General features: G+C 44.8%; 1 pseudogene; it reads left to right on the forward strand.

The window, feature by feature from the left end:
* The window catches only part of LOC111546478, a 56,160-nt pseudogene that overhangs the window by 1,170 nt on the left and 37,225 nt on the right, over nt 1-17,765 (forward strand).

Consider the following 17,765-nt stretch of genomic DNA (forward strand, 5'->3'; position numbering starts at 1 on the left):
GAAATTTCTAAAGAGGAAAACAAAAATTTTGCTTACTCTGGATTGAGATTAATATTTATGAATTTTCCTATAAACTCTTTAATTTTGAGGCGTAGAAAGGACACTGACCATCACCTGTTCCTTCGTTCATTCACTTTCTACTCCTTATTCTAGGCAAGAGGTTATTTAGGTGGTGATATTAACAAATGAGAAAAATGCACTCTGTTTAAAAACCCCTCTTTGCACATTACCTGAGATATCTTCTATGAAACAGGGTGGTGTGTTCTTGCCCAGGATTCCTGCTGACAACTTAGAGAAAGGTTTGTCTCATTTTAAAGGAGGGCGAGCGATGAAGTGATAGAAGAACAGGAGTTAGAGGGAGGGGGATTTTATAAATTATAACCCAAATTGGACACTTTTAAGAGTGAAATGGGCATAAACTAGGCCTGCCCTGGGAAAAATAGGACATGTAGTCTCCTCTTTTGGGTGAGAGGTTTAGGAGGCATGTAAGGAAAGAGATTTAAGAATGTTGACAGCCAGGTGCAGTGGCTCAGGCCTGTAATCCCAGCACTTTGAGAGGCCAACGCAGGAAGATCGCTTGAGCTCAGGAGTTTAAGACCAAAGTGGGCAACATAGTGAGACCCCATTTCTACAAAAAAATTTTAAAAATTAGCTCTGAACAGTGGCACAGGCCTGTAGTATCAGCTACTGGGGAGGCTGAGGTGGGAAGGTTGCTTGAGCCCAGGAGGTAGAGGCTGCAGTGAGCTGTAATCGTGCCACTGCACTCCAGCCTGGGCCACGGGGCTACAGACCAAGACCCTGTCTCACTCTCTCTTAAAAAAAAAAAAAAAAGCTGAGGCTCCATTGCTCCATTGTAAACGTATTTGCATTAAATATTTGCATCTCAGGACCAATCACTGTCACTCAAGTTGCAGGGGAGGAGGTACAAATGGTGAGAAACAGGAGAAGCCAGGAGAATGCACAGAGGAGAGCTGCTGTAAACAGTGCCTGGGCCATGTTTATGTGAGTGTGGGTGAGCACTTGAAAGGTCTGCTGGGAAAGGGCAACGGGAGGCCTGGAAAGTGCTGCCTTTGGAGGGAGCTGACTCAGTGCAACAGGGAGGACTGGATTGTGGCCAGTTAAAATGAGCACTAGGCAGCGAGGCCATTTTACAACCTATCAGTCTTATGTAATGCTTAGGTTGACATCGCATTCAGAGCCTTACCTCCTTTCCTCAGAGATGGCTCACTGGGAGATGAACTTGGCAGGCAGCACAGCATCTCTTTGAGTCTCCTAGAGGCTCAGGGGCTGCAGGGAGGACAGAATCGGATGGGAGGACGGAGCTGGGGTGGGGCTGGAAGTGGGTGACCAGATCAGCCTAGGCAAGGGGCTGGCTGCCCACTGGTAGAAGGCAGATTCTACCTGAAGCTTGATTCCAAGACGCTAAAACCCATCTTTTCCTCAAAAGAATCGTATGTTCTGGTGGACTGCTTTCCTCCTATCAGGAAAGGGCTCAAATGGCCTGGGATTTCTTGGAGGGGAAGAATTAGGGAACCAAAGGGGATTGCCTTATGACTTATTCTGGTTATTACTGATGTGCTGCAAATACCCCACAACTTAGGTGGTTTAAACCAGCTACCATTTTATTATGCCAATGGATTGTTTAAGCCAGGGAGCTAGACAGGCACAGTGGGAACTTGATTCTGCCCCATTATGTTTGGGGTGTCAGTTGAGAAGACTCTAAGTCTAGGGGTGCCTTGACAGCTGGGAGTTGCAGTCATCTGAAGCGTATGCACTTGCCTGAGTGGCACCTGGGCTGGGAGGACTTGAAGATCAGACGTGCTGACTGTGGTGCCTGCCTGTGGCTTGTCTGTGTTGCCTGGTTTCCTCATGGCCTGGTGGTCTCGGCTTAGATGGACTTCTTACATGGTGGCTCAGGACTCCAAGTGTGACAGTTTCAGCAAACAAGAAGCTGCAATGCCACTTCCCAGCGGGGCTCGGAAGTCATGTAGCGTCACTTCCACTGTATGCTGTTGACATAATAGTTATATAGCCCCCTTGCTGGGCGCAGTGGCTCACGCCTGCAATCCCAGCACTTTGGGAGGCCAAGGTTGGTGGATCACCTGAGGTCAGGAGTTCAAGATCAGCCTGGGCAACATGGTGAAACCCCGCCTCTATTAAAAATACAAAAATTAGCCAGGCATGGTGGTGTGCGCCTGTAATCCCAGCTACTCAGGAGGCTGAGGCAGAAGAATCGCTTGAACCTGGGAGGCGGAGGTTGCAGTGAGCCAAGATGGCACCATTGCACTTCAGCCTGGGCAACAGAGCGAGACTCTGTCTCAAAAACAACAACAAAAAAAGTCTTATAGCCCCCAGATTCAAGGACAGAGGACACAGAGCCCACTCCTCAACGGGAGGAATATCAAAGACCTTGTTGCCATTTTAAAAAGCTGCCACAATGGGGTTGATGGTCTGGCCTATGGATTCTTAGGAGTTTTCATTGACCTCATGAACCACTCCAAGGGTGGACAACCCACAGGAAGTGGCTATTCAAATGGCCCTGCATAATTTCTCATTCCAGACTCACTCCCATTGCCTCTCCCATGACCACAACCACCCATATCTCACTATAAACAGTGAAGGTCATTTTCCGGACTGAGTGGGGAGTGGGGTGTAGGGTTTGTCCTTGGAGGTCAAACCCTATTGTGTTTGCGCACGGAGCCCTATTGTGCTGAGGTTCACAGCACCATCAAATCACTCTTTGGAAGTCTCCTTTCCCATCTCCTGTGTCCTGGCTGAAAGTGATTTGTCCACATCATATAGATCCTCCTCAGCAAGTAACGAGAAGCTAAAGAAGTTAGACTCTGAATTCATCTTATCGCAACAGAAGAATTATTTCCTCCACTTTATTGAGCACCTAGTGTGAATTAAATAGTTATAGTCTCTGACCTCAGACCTCAGAGAGGATATAGGAAGCCATACAGAAAGTGACCATAGGGCCTGACAGCCCATGACAGATGTTTGGGTTTTAATAATATGATAGGAAGCCCTTGAAGATTTAAGAAGGGGAATGATGCGACATGATTTACCTTCTTCTTTTTTTTTTAGACAGGGTCTTACTCTGTTGCCCAGGCTGGAGTGCCGTGGGATGATCTCAGCTCACTACAACCTCTGCCTCGTGGGCTTAAGCTATCCTCTTACCTCAGCCTCCCTAGTAGCTGGGACCACAGGCGTGAGCCACCATGCCTGGCTAATTTTTGTATTTGTTTTAGAGACAGGGTCCTGCTATGTTGTCCAGGTTGGTCTCAAACTCCTGAGCTCAAGCAATCCGGTTATCTCAGCCTCCCAAAGTGCTGGGATCACAGGCGTGAGCCACCATGCTTAGCCTGATTTACCTTCTTAAAAGTCCACTCTGGTTGTTTTGTGGGCATGAGCAGTACCTGGGTGGAGACTTTTGCAGTGGACTGGGGAGAGAAAATTGTGGCTTGGCCTATAGTGGTAATAGAGGACAGATTCATGACAATTTAGAGATAGACCCACTAGATGTGCTATTGCTAATGAGGTAAGGAGTTGGGGAAAAGGAGGACTCATGGATGACTTAAGTTTTTTAATAAACAACTGGGGGAATGGTGGAGCTGTTTTCTTAAATGGAAAAAAATGGATGGCGACCAGATTTTAGAGGGAACATCTGGAGTTCCTTCCATTTGGACGTGTTGAATTGAGATGCTGTGTAATCCCCAGGTGGGTGCTGAAGATACACATTTAGAAGTTGTCAGCATATAGATGATTTCCAGTCACGGGCTTAGATGACATCATCATGGGATAAAATGTAGCCAGAGAAAAGAAAGGAAGCAGGACTTCATCATGAGGAATGCCAACAGTTTCGGATTAGTCCTCCTCAGTCTCTAGTGTGCATCACCTGGAAGGCTTGGCTGAAACAGATTGCTGCCTCGCCCCTCCCCGCCCAGAGATTTGATTCAGCAGGTCTGGGATGGGGTCCAGGAACCTGCATTTCTAACAAGTTCCTAGGTGATGCTGATGCTGATGCTGCTGGTCCAGCGACCACACTTTGAACCAGAGGAAGAGACTGAGAAGGGACAGCCAGTGAAGTAGGAGGGTCTTGGAAGCTGAGAGGAGGGTATTTTGAGAAGGCAGAGCCAGCTATTGAGAGGCCAAGTCATGTGAAGACAGGGGAGTGCTCACTGGATTTGGTGACATGGAGGTTTTTGGGCACTTGAGGAGAGCAGTTTCAATGGACTGGTGGGAGCAGAAGCAAATTGAGGAGGGAATGGAAGGTGAGGGAGTAGCGACGACACTTCTGAGTTTTACCTTGTGGGGAGCAGAGGAGTGGGCAGGAGCTGGAGGAGAGGGTGGATGTTAGAGAGGGTGTTTCGAACTCCAATACTGGAGGGTCCTCTTAGGGTCGGAGTACATTCAGTGGCATATTTATGTCCTCACAGACCTCGTTTCTTCCCTCTTTCCACTCTGCCCTACCCAAGCTGGTGATGACAGCTGTAGCAATTTGAGGCATCACATGGCATAGCACTTCAGACAGAGGAAGAAAACACCTAGCCTGTTTGTGTGGTCTTCTCTTAGGCGTGAGGAATGTTTTCTCTAAAGATGTGAATCATGAATTTAAGGAGAAGCTGTTGCACTGTTGCTGCACAGAGTGGTTCCTGTCACCCCTCCCTTTAAAAGCATTCAGTGCTTCCTTAATGGATAGATTTCAATGTCTGCAGTTCAAGTTTACGGTCGAGGTTTCTGTGAAACATTTCTAATGATGCCTCTTTCTCTCTCTTTCTCTTTGCATCTTCCTGGGCGGAAGTGCTGCAGGACCGCTTGTCCTCCTTTAATTGCCTTGCTGAAGGTCCACTTAAGTAGTTCTCTCAGCCCTGATTTTCTTGACCCTACTTCTCTTCTGTGGAGTTCTGGCTCTGAGGCGTCCTTTTCTCTGAAATCCTTCCATATATTCTCATCAGAAGTCAGCTGCCTTCCTTCTAGCTCCAGTAGCTACTGGCTTGTATCATCCAGTCCCATTCTAAACTGCTTTATTATTTAAAAATTTATTATTGGCCGGGTGCAGTGGCTCACGCCTATAATCCCAGCACTTTGGGAGGCTGAAGCGGGTGGATCACCTGAGGTCAAGAGTTTGAGACCAGCCTGGCCAACATGGTGAAACCTCGTCTCTACTAAAAATACAAAAATTAGCTGGGCGTGGTGGTACGCACCTGTAATCCCAGCTGCTTGGGAGGCTGAGGCAGGAGAATCACTTGAACCCAGGAGGCAGAGGTTGCAGTGAGCCAACACTGTGCCACTGCACTCCAGCCTGGGCGACAGAGCAAGACTCCATCTCAAAAAAAATATTATTTAGAGCCCTGTTCGTCTTTAACTAGACTATAAATTCCTTGGGAGATGACCCTGAGTGCTTTGCCTGGAAAATCAGTTAAATGGTATATGGGGCTACCTCTCCCATCCACTCATATTGCTCTTCTTCCTATTTTCTCCTTGGTGTCTAAAAAAATTTCCTTTTCTCTTTCTAGCCATGTCTAACTGTCTAGGCAGGTGTGAGGTGTCTCAGTTACCCGATATAATTTCAGTGTCACCTGGAAACTTGTACTACACTTGGGCCCTCCTCCACTGGACTTCCTCTGCATCATAGCTTTTATGAAATGGTCTGATTTTTTTCTGATCTTCTTTGTTTCCACCCTGGGCTTGGCTTCTGACTTTGTTTTTCTGCGAACCAGAACCTTCCTGTGTCTTTACTGGCAGTTCCTGAGGCAATGGTAATTTTCTCGTCCCCATTACCAGTGAACGATCAGCAGCTACCCTCATTCAGCCCCTTCCTCGGCGTGTGCCTAAAAGGTTTCTTTTTATGTAGGTTCTGCATAAGGCATATCAGTGTGATTCACATTGATACAACCAAGGGAGGGGATACCACATGGGGAGAGGCTTTTCCTTTCATGCTTTATTAGACCCATGAGGTAGGAAAAAGCTTGATAATGCACTTCAATGCCTGGTAGGACTCATATCGCCCATTACTTTCTCTTTGTTTCAGAATATTTTCTGACTTTTTTGTTTTCTTAGATGGAGTCTCGCTCTGTCACCCAGGCTGGAGTGCAATGGCACAATCTCACTGCAACCTCCACCTCCTGGGTTCAAGCGATTCTTCTGCCTTAGCCTCCCAATTAGCTGGGACGGCAGGCATGCACCACTATGCCCAGCTAATTTTTGTATTTTTAGTAGAAACTGGGTTTCACCATAGTGCCCAGGCTGGTCTCGAACTCCTGACCTCAAGTGATCTGCCTTCCCGGCCTCCCAAAGTGCTAGGATTACAGGCATGAGCCACTGTGCCCAGCCCGATATTCTTGTTTCTTTCTTTCCAGATTAATTTTGTAATCTTGTCAAACTCCATGATACCTATGGTTGGGATTTTTTATTGAAATGGCATTGCACTTAAGACTAAATTTGTGAAGAATCATCATCTTTATGTAAAATGTATTGCTCCTATATCCAGGAAATAATACAAACGTTTACTCAGGTGGTTTTGTGTACCTCCCAAGAGAGTTGTGGCAGATGCTGTCGGTACCTTGTCCTGTGTCCCCTTGGCCCATCTGAGTTCACGTGTAACTAAGGCTTCCAGAATGCTGACACCCTCCCACCCTGATGCCTGCCTCTCTCTTCTCTGCCTGAGGACTTTTTCCGGCGTCATCTGAACTTGCCGTACTCCCCCCAGGAGCACCCCCAAAGGGTGTGCTGTCAGGGTCCCAGGGCAGTTCTCCCCAGTGGTAGATGGAGTCTGTGGATAAATGCTCCAACTCCCCACTCTTGTGGCTGGATGACCTGAAGTGTGCTGCCACCCTCTGTCTCCTAGAATGTTCTGGGTGGGGTGAAGCCCCAGTTGCTCCCAGTAGTTGATCCATTACCACACCTGCATGTGTGTGGATATTGAAAATAGAAAGAGTTGTAGCACATGAACCTTAGAAGCTACCGGATTTCTTGGGAAACAAAGGAGCGAAAAAAGGGTTTTATTACTTCTGCTTGGGGCACTACCTGGCTTGGGGGTGGGAAGTCCCTGGGGCATCCTGAGGCTTCCAGAACCTCCATGGTGGTGACTGTGGTGGACTATGAAGGAGGGCCTGGCTCCAGAGGCCTTGAGCCGGAGAAAGGGACTTGTTCTTCATGGATACACATGCAGGAACATACACTTGTATTTCCACAGTCCTTGGACAGGCAGATGCTGCTTTGTGAGAAACTAGATCCTGCATTAGCAGGTGAGGAACCCAGATGTCTCCCAAATCTATCTTCAGTGCTCTAACTTTTTACTCCCAGCTCTTTACTTGGCCTTGGGGGTGGGCTGGGAGTGGGGACAATAAAATAAAGAAGCGTTGTAAAAGAAGCATGTTTTCTCTTCAGCTGACTTCCCCATTTCCTCTCATTAAAACTTGATTTGCTTATGCTATCATTACATGGTGGTTATTTCCCACTACATCATGAATGGACCTTGTTGGTGATGAGTTCCTGAAAGTTTGCATGTAATTCAAGATGTTTTTGAAATAAAAGTGTGAAAATATGTCAAAAGTGTATTAGCTTTGTAAATGTACATTATGTAAAATGGGTCTCTCCTTAATGAATGTATTTTGTGGGTCCATATTCTCAGATGCTAGGTTTGCAAGGAACATCTTCAAGCAGCTTTCATGTGACTCCTGACCTTGGGTGGCTGGGATTCTTCACACAGTGTTCTATGAGGAGAGCAGTGCATCCTCTTAGAACACTGCCTTCACCCTCCGTGTGATTGTTCTTCATTAGGATGGCAGCATCCTGAGGCCCTCTGAACCTCCTCCCTCAGCTAGATCTTTGTCTTGTTACTTTGAATGTTGCCAGCCAGGGTCAGCTTCCAGGCCTGTGGTCCTGACCACACCGTTCTTTCCCTCCAAACCTTTGGTGTTCAAAACGCTTACTATTGACGTGTCAATAGTTAAGTGTTTGGAGGGAAAATTCTAACTCTGTATCAACTTCTATTCTCTATCTTGTTTTCAGCTTTGCTTACTCATTCTGTGGTATTTTCTTGAGAGACACACAAAGATTTTAATGGTTTTCATTTTTCTGATGGATTGTTATTTCTTTGACTGGGATTTTATGCCAAGGCTGACCTGAGAGCAGGGTTGGCTTTAGGTTAAGTTATAATTGCCTGACTGGGACAACAATGGAAAATGCCCCCAGATTTTTAAATGAGTGACATCTGAACAGAAGTTAATAGCATATAATGGAAACAGTCAAATGGCAAAATTAGCAGCATGAAAGTAAAAATGGTCAGAGGTGATGTCAAAGCTCATACACAGTAGTATTCTTTTGTTCTTGTTCTTTTATTGAATAAAGCAAATGAGACAAACCAGGATTGGAAATGCTGCCATTTGAAGCACTCTGGACAGTTACTCTGAAAATTCCAGCTTATACTTTTTCATATTTTGCTTTTGATTTTTCTGCCAGGGAGAAGCATCTTGAGACTGCAAAGGGTAGAAGGAGCACTGGGTCAGAGGGAAATGGAAGCTCAAATGGGCTGAGGGAGGAGGCAGAAACTTTCATTTGTGTTAAGTGCATTCAGGTCTCCAGGTCTGTTGGATCATATCTTAAGAAAGTAACAATTTGTGCAGGATAATGGCTCAAGCCTCACACGCAAACCTCTACCTTCTTAGGAATGGTTTGTCAGAGATGGTAAGGTATTAATCCTAATACACAAATAATATAAAATGGTGCTACGGTTTGAATGTGTCCCCTCCAAAATCCAGGCATCAAAACTTTTTTTTTTCTTTCTTTTTTTTTTTTTTAATAAAGAGTTTTGCTGTGTTCCCCAGGCTGGAATGCAGTGGCATGATCTTGGCTCACTGCAGCCTCTGCCTCCCAGGTTTAAGTGACTCTCCTGCCTCGGCCTCCCAAGTAGCTGGGATTATAGGCATGTGCCAGCACACCCAGCTAATTTTTGTATTTTTTGTAGAGACAGTGTTTTTGCCATGTTGGCCAGGCTGGTCTTGAACTCCTGACCTCAGGTGATCTGCCTGCCTTGGCCTCCCAAAGTGTTGGGATTATAGGCTTGAGCCACTGCGCCCGGCCCAGGTATTGAAACTTAATGGCCCATGGCATAGAATTAGGAAGTGGAGGCCTTAAGAGGTGATTGAGTCACGAGGATTCTTTCCTTGTGAATGGGATTCAGGCCCTTTTAAAAGAGGCTTCACACAGCAGCGTTTGGCCCTCTTGCCTTTCTGTCTCCTAACATGTAAGGACACACTGTTTCTCCCCTCTAGAGGATGCAGCATCAAGGTGCCATCTTGGAAGCAAAGAGCACCCCTCACCAGACAGCAAACATGCTAGCATCTGGATTTTAGACTTCCTAACCTCCAGGACTGAGAAATAAATGTCTGTTCTTTATACGTGTGTCTCAACCATTCCAGATGTTGAGGATTTGAATTTATTTCCACAAGTCTTAAATTCTTTGGTGATGCAGGTGATGGTGCTGAAATGTTACAATCAACACGTGGGTTTCTTCTTTGGCTAAAAACTATCTCCAGATTCCAGATGATACAAAATTTGGGTTAGAGTATTAGGGAGCATCGATGGCAAGATAAAGAAAGCCACTCAGCCTGGCTTGAGTTAAATGCAGTTTGTTATAATAAAGCAACAGATGGCAACCACCACAGAGTGGGCAGCCAGGCCTCGTCAACCTAAATAACAAACATTTTGAAAAGAAAATGATATTTATTTGGGAATAGGCATTGCGATGGAAATGCATGTACGCTATGTGCCTATTCAGGGAGGTAAAGGAAGACAAGGGTTTTTAGAGGAAAAATAAGGAGGGTTACATAACTGCTTTGGGATCATTATCCTTGACTACAAGGTTCAATAACAAGGGTTGCACCAGTCTGAGGTTGGACAGGCAGTTGCTGGGCAGATGTCCTTGTAGAGGTATTTTTTTGTGTAAGGTTGAGATGGACTTTGTGCAAGGTTGTAATTTTTGCAGTCTTTTGTGATAGTTTTTGTACCTGACAACCCTCTCTTCAAGGCCTCATCTGGCTCTGTTTGTTGGGATTTTTAACATAGGTGACTTTATTTTTATTCTGAGAGCTTTCACAGCTTCATGTCGCGGTATTTAAAACACTTGCTGCAACCTCTCTCCTCCTTTTATATGATCATTGAAGTTATTTTTTCTTGTGAAAGCAATACATATCAAATAGACATATTAGCAAATATAGATAAGACTAAAGAAAACAAGAATAAAAGAAAATGAAGAAAATATCTAAAATATTTATAAAATATTCATAAGTCTATCCCCTTCATATTACTTTTATGTGTACATGCAATTTTTCGTTACCCAAATACAATCATAATTTTTGAGCTAGACTCTGCCTCCACCCCATATCACGATATATTCTGTAATAATACTTTAATGGTTGCATAGTATTCAGCCATTTAATGGCCGTGTATCACATAGCTGGGAAGAACATCCCTGTAGTTAAATAAGTTGTCAGGAGTAGAAGGTGCAGAAAAAATGGGCATGTTTTTAAGCTTTTGAGGCATGCAGCCAAAGTGGTTGCACCAATTTAGATTCCCACAAAAGCGTGCTCTGAATCTCCCAGCATGGTATTATCACTTTTTTCCTAATTATTGCCAATTTGATGAGTGAAAATGGCATTTGTTTTAGTGAATGATTAAAGCTTTTTGATTGCTGTAAAGTTAATTGTGAAACCCTGGCTTTTACAAAGAACCTCAAGAGACAAAGTGAGGAGGAAGCGTATTTGAACAATTTTTAAAGTCACTGGCTATTGGCTTCTTGGTCTTTTTTCACTGTCTTATCTGGATAAGGAACCCAGCTACTCCTGTGATTGATTTAACACCCCATGTTTCTGGTTACCTGTGTGAATGCTGATATATTCATCTTGGAATATTCTCAAGTTATTTTCCCTTTATATATGAACCAGAGAAATATGTGAAATTATGATAGAAAAGTTTAGAAAGTTGAGAATTTTTTTCTGATCAGACATCTGTGAGAAATTGTCTTTATTATCTTTGAAATTCTTCTTTCTTTTGTGTAATATACTTTGCTGAGGCAAGGTTTTCTCTTTCAATGCATTCTTTGTTTATAAGAAACTATGTCAGTTGCAATAATTCTGTTGAACAATTTTCTTGCTTTCTGTTCCATCTTTTTTTCTCTAAAGAACAGACAAAAGAAATGAGAAAGAATAAGAACGGTATATTTCATTGGTATTTTTCAACTTTCAAAGATTTTAGTGCTCAAAAAATTGTATAGAGGCATTCTTATGTATACACTGCTTTTATGTTTATTTGTTGGAATTGTTACATTCCTTCCCAGTAGAGAGGTACTTGCTTAATATTTGTGGAATTTGTAAGTGGAAATTACACATAACAATAATGCAAGATTACTCGTAGGAAAATAACATTTCTGTGTGACCATCTGATATTGATCATCAGAAGAGGGAATCACTTTGGGTTATTTTTCTAATGATATTGCCAGATTTATCTTAATTTGTCCACAGCTTCTCCTAGCTTTTCTTGTCCCAGGGGCACACATTGGCAAGAAGCGTGGGGTGGTCGGGGAAGTAGTTTTTGTCCAAGAATTGAGTTAATTTGGCCCACATGACCCCCATGGCCACTTCTAAACTTCACAGAGGAAAAATACCTCATCAAAATAAATCCTAAAATTCACAATAGAACAAATATATAAATGTAGAAAACTACAGTTGGAGAACTGATTAAATAAAAGGAATCCTGAGATCAAAATGTTGGTTTTAACTATAGTATTCACAGCTGCATGTTCCATAGCTATAAGCCACATGTGCTCTTTAAATTTACATTAAAAAATTTAAATAAAACTAAAATTTAATTCCTTAATCACACCTGTCACATTTTAAATGTTCATTAGCCACACGTGGCTGATGTTGGTCGAATAACTTTCACTCTTGTTTCTAAGGGATGTACTGTATGCATTTTTAAGTTGTCTGTATATTTTGATCTTGAAAAACGTTTTTAGCTGGAGAGAGACTGCTCCTCCCTGGGCCAGCCAGTTTTAGAGATAGCAAAGGACCCTGCCAGGAACGTGCCTCTGATATGAAAACAAACCAGTCCTAAACCAGACCTCCCCTATCTGGCCCATGCAGCCCAGGAAGCATTATTCCTCTGCCATAATCATCCCAGGGCCAGGTACTGGGCAACTAGAGATCACTACTATAGGCCAAAGATCAACAAAATTATGCAAATGAACCAATCCTAAGCTGTTTACGCTGCCCCGTTCTGCTTTTCCCACTGAAGCTCCAATGAAGGCTCTAGCCTCGGCTTTCTCCTCCTGTCTTTTGCCTCCTGACCACTCTGGTGTCTCTCCCATGTGGTCCTTCATGGCTTGCCATGCCTCTTGTCTCTAGGACCTGTGAGTCCAAGAGACTTGGTTTTTTCCTGAGCCTCTCCTGTGTTGCCTTTTGTAGCTGCACATGCTCATCTCATAAAAGAAACAAGGGGGCCGGACATGGAGGCTCATGCTTGTAATCCCAGCACTTTGGGAGGAATTCGAGACCAGCCTGGCCAACGTGGTGAAACTCATTCTCTACTAAAAATACAAAAATTAGCTGGGCATGGTGGTGACTGCCTGTAATCCCAGCTGCTGGGGAGGCTGAGGTGGGAGAATTGCTTGAACCCGAGAGGCGGAGGTTGCAGTGAGCCAAGATCACACCACTGTACTCCAGCCTGGGCAACAGAGTGAGACTCCATCTCAAAAAAGAGAGAAAGGGAGAAAGAGAGAAAGAGGGAGAGCGAGAGAGAGGAAGGAAGGAAGAAAGAAAGGAAGGAAGGAAACAAGGGAAACGCACACAGAAAGTAACTGAAAAACAGAAGTTGCATATGTTCATGTTATTCCCCAAACACACTTTAAAGAGTTGGCTTTATTTATTTATTTATTTATTTATTTATTTATTTATTTATTGAGATGTAGTCTCACTGTGTTGCCCAGCTGGTCTCAAACTCCTGGGGTCCAGCAATCCTTCTGCCTCAGCCTCCTGAGTAGCTGTAACTACAGGTGCTCACCACCCCACCTGGCTAGAGTTTACTGTTCAGGAATGAAGTCTAAGCTTTTGTGAGTGAGGAATATACTTTTCCAACCCATTAGTGTTGAGCCTGTCTATGTAAATTATGCTGGCCAATGGCATGTTAGTGGACGCAGTGTGTCCAGAGGCTTGAAATGTGCTTGTCTTCTTGTTCTTCTGCCTCCATCATGAAAAGAGCCTGCCTTAGATAGCTATTGGTCCAAAGAGGATGAAACACTCCTCTATCCAACCTGCAGTTGAGATCCAACCCTGCCAAACTCAGTTTATATTGGCCCAATCCCAGGCAACCTGAGGATGCAGGAGTGAAAATCAATTATTTGGTGTTGAATGCCAGTGAATTTTGGGTTGATGTGCTATCTCATACCACACTTACCCTTTCATCTTTTTTTTGAGACAGAGTCTCGCTCTGTGGCCCAGGATGGAGTGGCCGTGGCGCAATCTCAGCTAACTGCAACCTTCACCTCCCGGGTTCAAACAATTCTCATGCCTCAGCCTCCTGAGGAGTAGCTAGGGTTACAGGCGCCCGCCACCACACCTGGATAATTTTTGTATTTTTAGTGGAGATGGGGTTTCGCCACATTGGCCAGGCTGGTCTCAAACTCCTGCCGTCGGGTTATCTGCCCACCTCGGCCTCCCAAAGTGCTGGGATTATAGGTGTGAGCCACCACGCCTGGCCCCTTTCATCTTTTTTTTTTGTATAAATTGTTGTCTCTGCGTTGAATATTCTCCTTATCTTTGTCCACCTGGGTGAAATCCTTGGTATACTTACAGCTCCACATTCAAATATCACATCTGCTATACAGTCTTCCTGGATTTGTTTTCTTCTACCTTCTAAATATAGTTGTAAGAGATATTTTTTAGGCCGGGCACGGTGTCTCAAGCCTGTAATCCCAGCACTTTGGGAGGCCGAGACGGGCGGATCACGAGGTCAGGAGATCGAGACCATCCTGGCTAACACGGTGAAACCCTGTCTCTACTAAAAAAATTACAAAAAAAACTGGCCGGACGAGGTGGCAGGAGCCTGTAGTCCCAGCTGCTCGGGAGGCTGAGGCAGGAGAATGGTGTAAACCCCGGAGGTGGAGCTTGCAGTGAGCTGAGATCCGGCCACTGCACTCCAGCCTAGGCGACAGAGCGAGACTCCGTCTCAAAAAAAATATATATATATGTATATATATATTTTAAAAAGCACCCAAACTTTAAACAAATTTTCTACTCACACTCACTACACAATACTTCACCTCTGGTCACCAACATGTGTGGGGATTTCTTCCCACCAAAACCCAATTCTCTGGCAGACATTAACTAAGTGTCATACAATGTAATTCAGAGTTCAGTAGGCATTGCTCCATTATCTCATTTCCTGGATAGTATTTCTTCGCTCAAAAGTGTTCATGATTTTTTTTGAAATTTTAGTCTCCTTGTATAGTTTCAGTGTCTTCCAGTTGATTATTTTGTGTCTGTTTGGGATTTATCTTTCACGTATGTTTTTTTCTCAGCCGTCTGGCAATCTGCTCACGCGGAAGGGTGAGCCCTTCACAGCTGATTGGATGCTCCGAGTGCACAGGTGGGGCTTGGCAGTTTCAAACGTCTGGGCCCTTTTCACTGGAAACCTCTCTGCTTCCTGTTGGGATGGTGGCTAGCGTTCTGGGAACTGCGTGAAGAACGAGGCCGGGGGAGGGGATAGGGCTGCCCCAGCATCCACAATGCCCACACTCATGTGGTTCTCCTGTTCTCATTGTGACACCCTGCTTTCCACTGAATTCAGTATCTCCTAACTAGATCCTGTATTCACCCTCTTGAAATGAATCTCTGGCTTTCTGCAGGGGAGGGCAGAAAGTCAGTGATCTGGCTAAACAGAGTTGGGGAGATCTGGGGATCCGACAATTTCTTAAACAGTTTTTTTTCCATTTCTCCTTACTTCAGCCTTTTCCTCCATCTTCATGTCCAGAGGGACCAGGTGTCACCAATTAATCAGCCTTTTGGGGATTCAATGGTAAAAATAGGGCAGACCTTTGGCTTCCCCACTGCCAGCCCAGCATTCAACTCCAGGGATCAGTGACCTTAGTGACCTCTCCAAATTGCCCTTGCTGCATCTCCTCCCCCATTCTCCCTGTGCTCACAGCCCACGGTACTTTCGTGAGTGTTCAAGCTGCTGCTTTTACACAGGAGTGCTGATCACGCCATCCTTCTCCAGCCATGCTCTTCTCTTGGCTTCTTGAGCGCCCCATTCCTGGTTCCCTTGTCTCCCACTGGCACTCCTCTTGTTGTTGCCTCCCCCTCTCCCTCCTCCTCCTCCTCCTCATCCTATACATGGTCACTGCCCCAGGACTTCGTCCAAGGCTCCCATTTGCCTCTATCTATACTCTCCAAGTGATCTCATCTGATCTCATGGTTTTAAGCAATATCTGTTTGCTGGTGATGTCCAGATTTGCATCTCTAGCCCTGCTTTCTCCTATTTGAGTAGATGCTAGAAGGAAATGAGAGGTAAGCCCCATGGATGTCTGGGAGAGTGGAATTCTGGGCACAGGGAGCAACAGGTGCTGGTGCCAGAGATGGGGTCTGCCTGGCATGTTGAGGAGCAGCTGGGATGACCTTGAGCAGGAAGGACATATGGTCTGGTGTCTGAGTTAGGAGTCTGCAGTAGCCACAGCCATCACCTACTGGCCTGCTCTACAGGAGAACAGATGGTGAAAACAGTGGAGTGGAGTATGAGTGTACAAGGTCAATGCTAAGGGCATGACCAAGTCATGGGGCCTATCTGTAGGACATGAGCGTCACGGGACTGATGCCTACACACTTGATGGAAAAGCCAGGTCTGAAAACAAGAAGACCAAAGATAGAAAATAGAGTACGTCTTATGACCTTGCTACTCAGACTGTGGTCCCTGGACCAGCAGCATCCACATCACCTGGAAGCTGGTTAGAAAGGGAGAATCTCAGGCCCATCCCAGACAAAATCAGTATTTGCATTTTGGCAAGATCCTCAGGTAATTTGTTTATACATTGAAGTTTGAGAAACGCTGCCTTAAGCGTTCCCAGTGAAGGACCACTGGGCACTCGGAGGAGAGTAGGTGTCTGATGCTCACACAAGTTCCTGAAGATATTCTGCTCTTGGTTTGAAAGGCCTATATATTACTAGATTATATAGTCACCGACCAGGGAGATCTAAGGGACACCTAGGCAGACAGTGTCAGGGATGTAGCCCAGGGCATCCTGGCACTGGAGTGGACCTCAAAGCTTAGACTGGGTACCTCACAGGTTCCTTTCCGACATCAAGAATTTATGCTTCTATATACATTATATTTGTACGTTATCTTTGCCTCCTTGTGCAAGTGATTTCTGTAAGACACATTCCATAAGTGGGCACACTTAAAATTTTCACAGATATTGACAGATTTCCCAACAAAAAAGGACACCCATTTGCATTCCTGGTATTGGAACACATGTGTTCTCCACGCTGTTGCCAACATAACTTATTATCAATCTTTTACATTTTGGTACTTGGATACATTAAAAAGTTATATTTAGTGATTCAAATTTACATTATTGGATGGTTGGACATCTTTTCAGGTGTATTGGTCATTTGTATTTTTTGCCCTGTAATAAGTCTGTTCACATACTTCTCTAATTTTTTAATAAGGTGGTTTTTCTCATTACTGATTTATGCAAATTTTTTGATAAGTGGGAAATTAATTTTGGTCTTTTTCATGTATTACAGATATCTTCTTTTGATTTCATTTAAGACACACAGACACACAAGCACAAACATACCTTTACAATGTAGAAATTTAAAATTGTGGCCAGGCGCTTATGCCTGTAAATCCCAGCACTTTGGGAGGCCGAGGAGGGCAGATCACTTGAGGTCAGGAGTTTCAGACTAGCCTGGGCAACATGGCAAAACCCCTCTCTACTACAAATGAAAAAAAATTAACCAGGTGTGGTGGTACACACCCATAGTACCAGCTACTCAGGAGGCTGAGGTGGGATAATCACTTGAACCCCAGAGGGAGAGGTTGCAGTGAGCCGAGATTGTGCCACTACACTCTAGCCTGGGTGACAGAGCGAGACTCCGTCTCAAAAAAAAAAAAAAAAAAAAATTGTTAGTCACATTCATTTATCATGTTCTTTGTGGCTTCCAGGTTTCATGTTCATGCTTAAGAAGGCTTTCCCCCTTCCTAGCTTATTTTAAAAATGCACTCATGCAGGCCCGGTCCATTCATCAAATGATAAATTCAGTCTCTTAGAATTGTATCTTCTATGGACCGAATGTTTGTGTTCTCCCTCCACTGCCCCCGATCGCCACCCCTTCATATGTTGAAGCCCTAACACCCCGATATGATGGTATTTGGATGTGGGGACTTTGGGAAGTAACTAGAATCCCTGATGGGATTAGTGCCTTTATAAGAAGAGAAAGACAGGCCGGGTGCGGTGGCTCACGCCTGTAATCACAGCACTTTGGGAGGCTGAGGTGGGCGGATCACAAGGTCAGGAATCCAAGATCAGCCTGGCCAACAGGGCAAAAGCCCGTCTCTACTAAAAATACAAAAATTAGCTGGGTGTGGTGGCAGGTGCCTGTAATCCCAGCTACTTGGGAGGCAGAAGCTGGAGAATTGCTTGAACCCAGGAGGCGGAGGTCGCAGTGAGCTGAGATGGCGCCACTGCACTCCAGCCTGGGCGACAAGAG

Source organism: Piliocolobus tephrosceles, chromosome 20 (assembly GCF_002776525.5).
Source record: "Piliocolobus tephrosceles isolate RC106 chromosome 20, ASM277652v3, whole genome shotgun sequence".
Lineage (NCBI taxonomy): Eukaryota > Metazoa > Chordata > Mammalia > Primates > Cercopithecidae > Piliocolobus > Piliocolobus tephrosceles.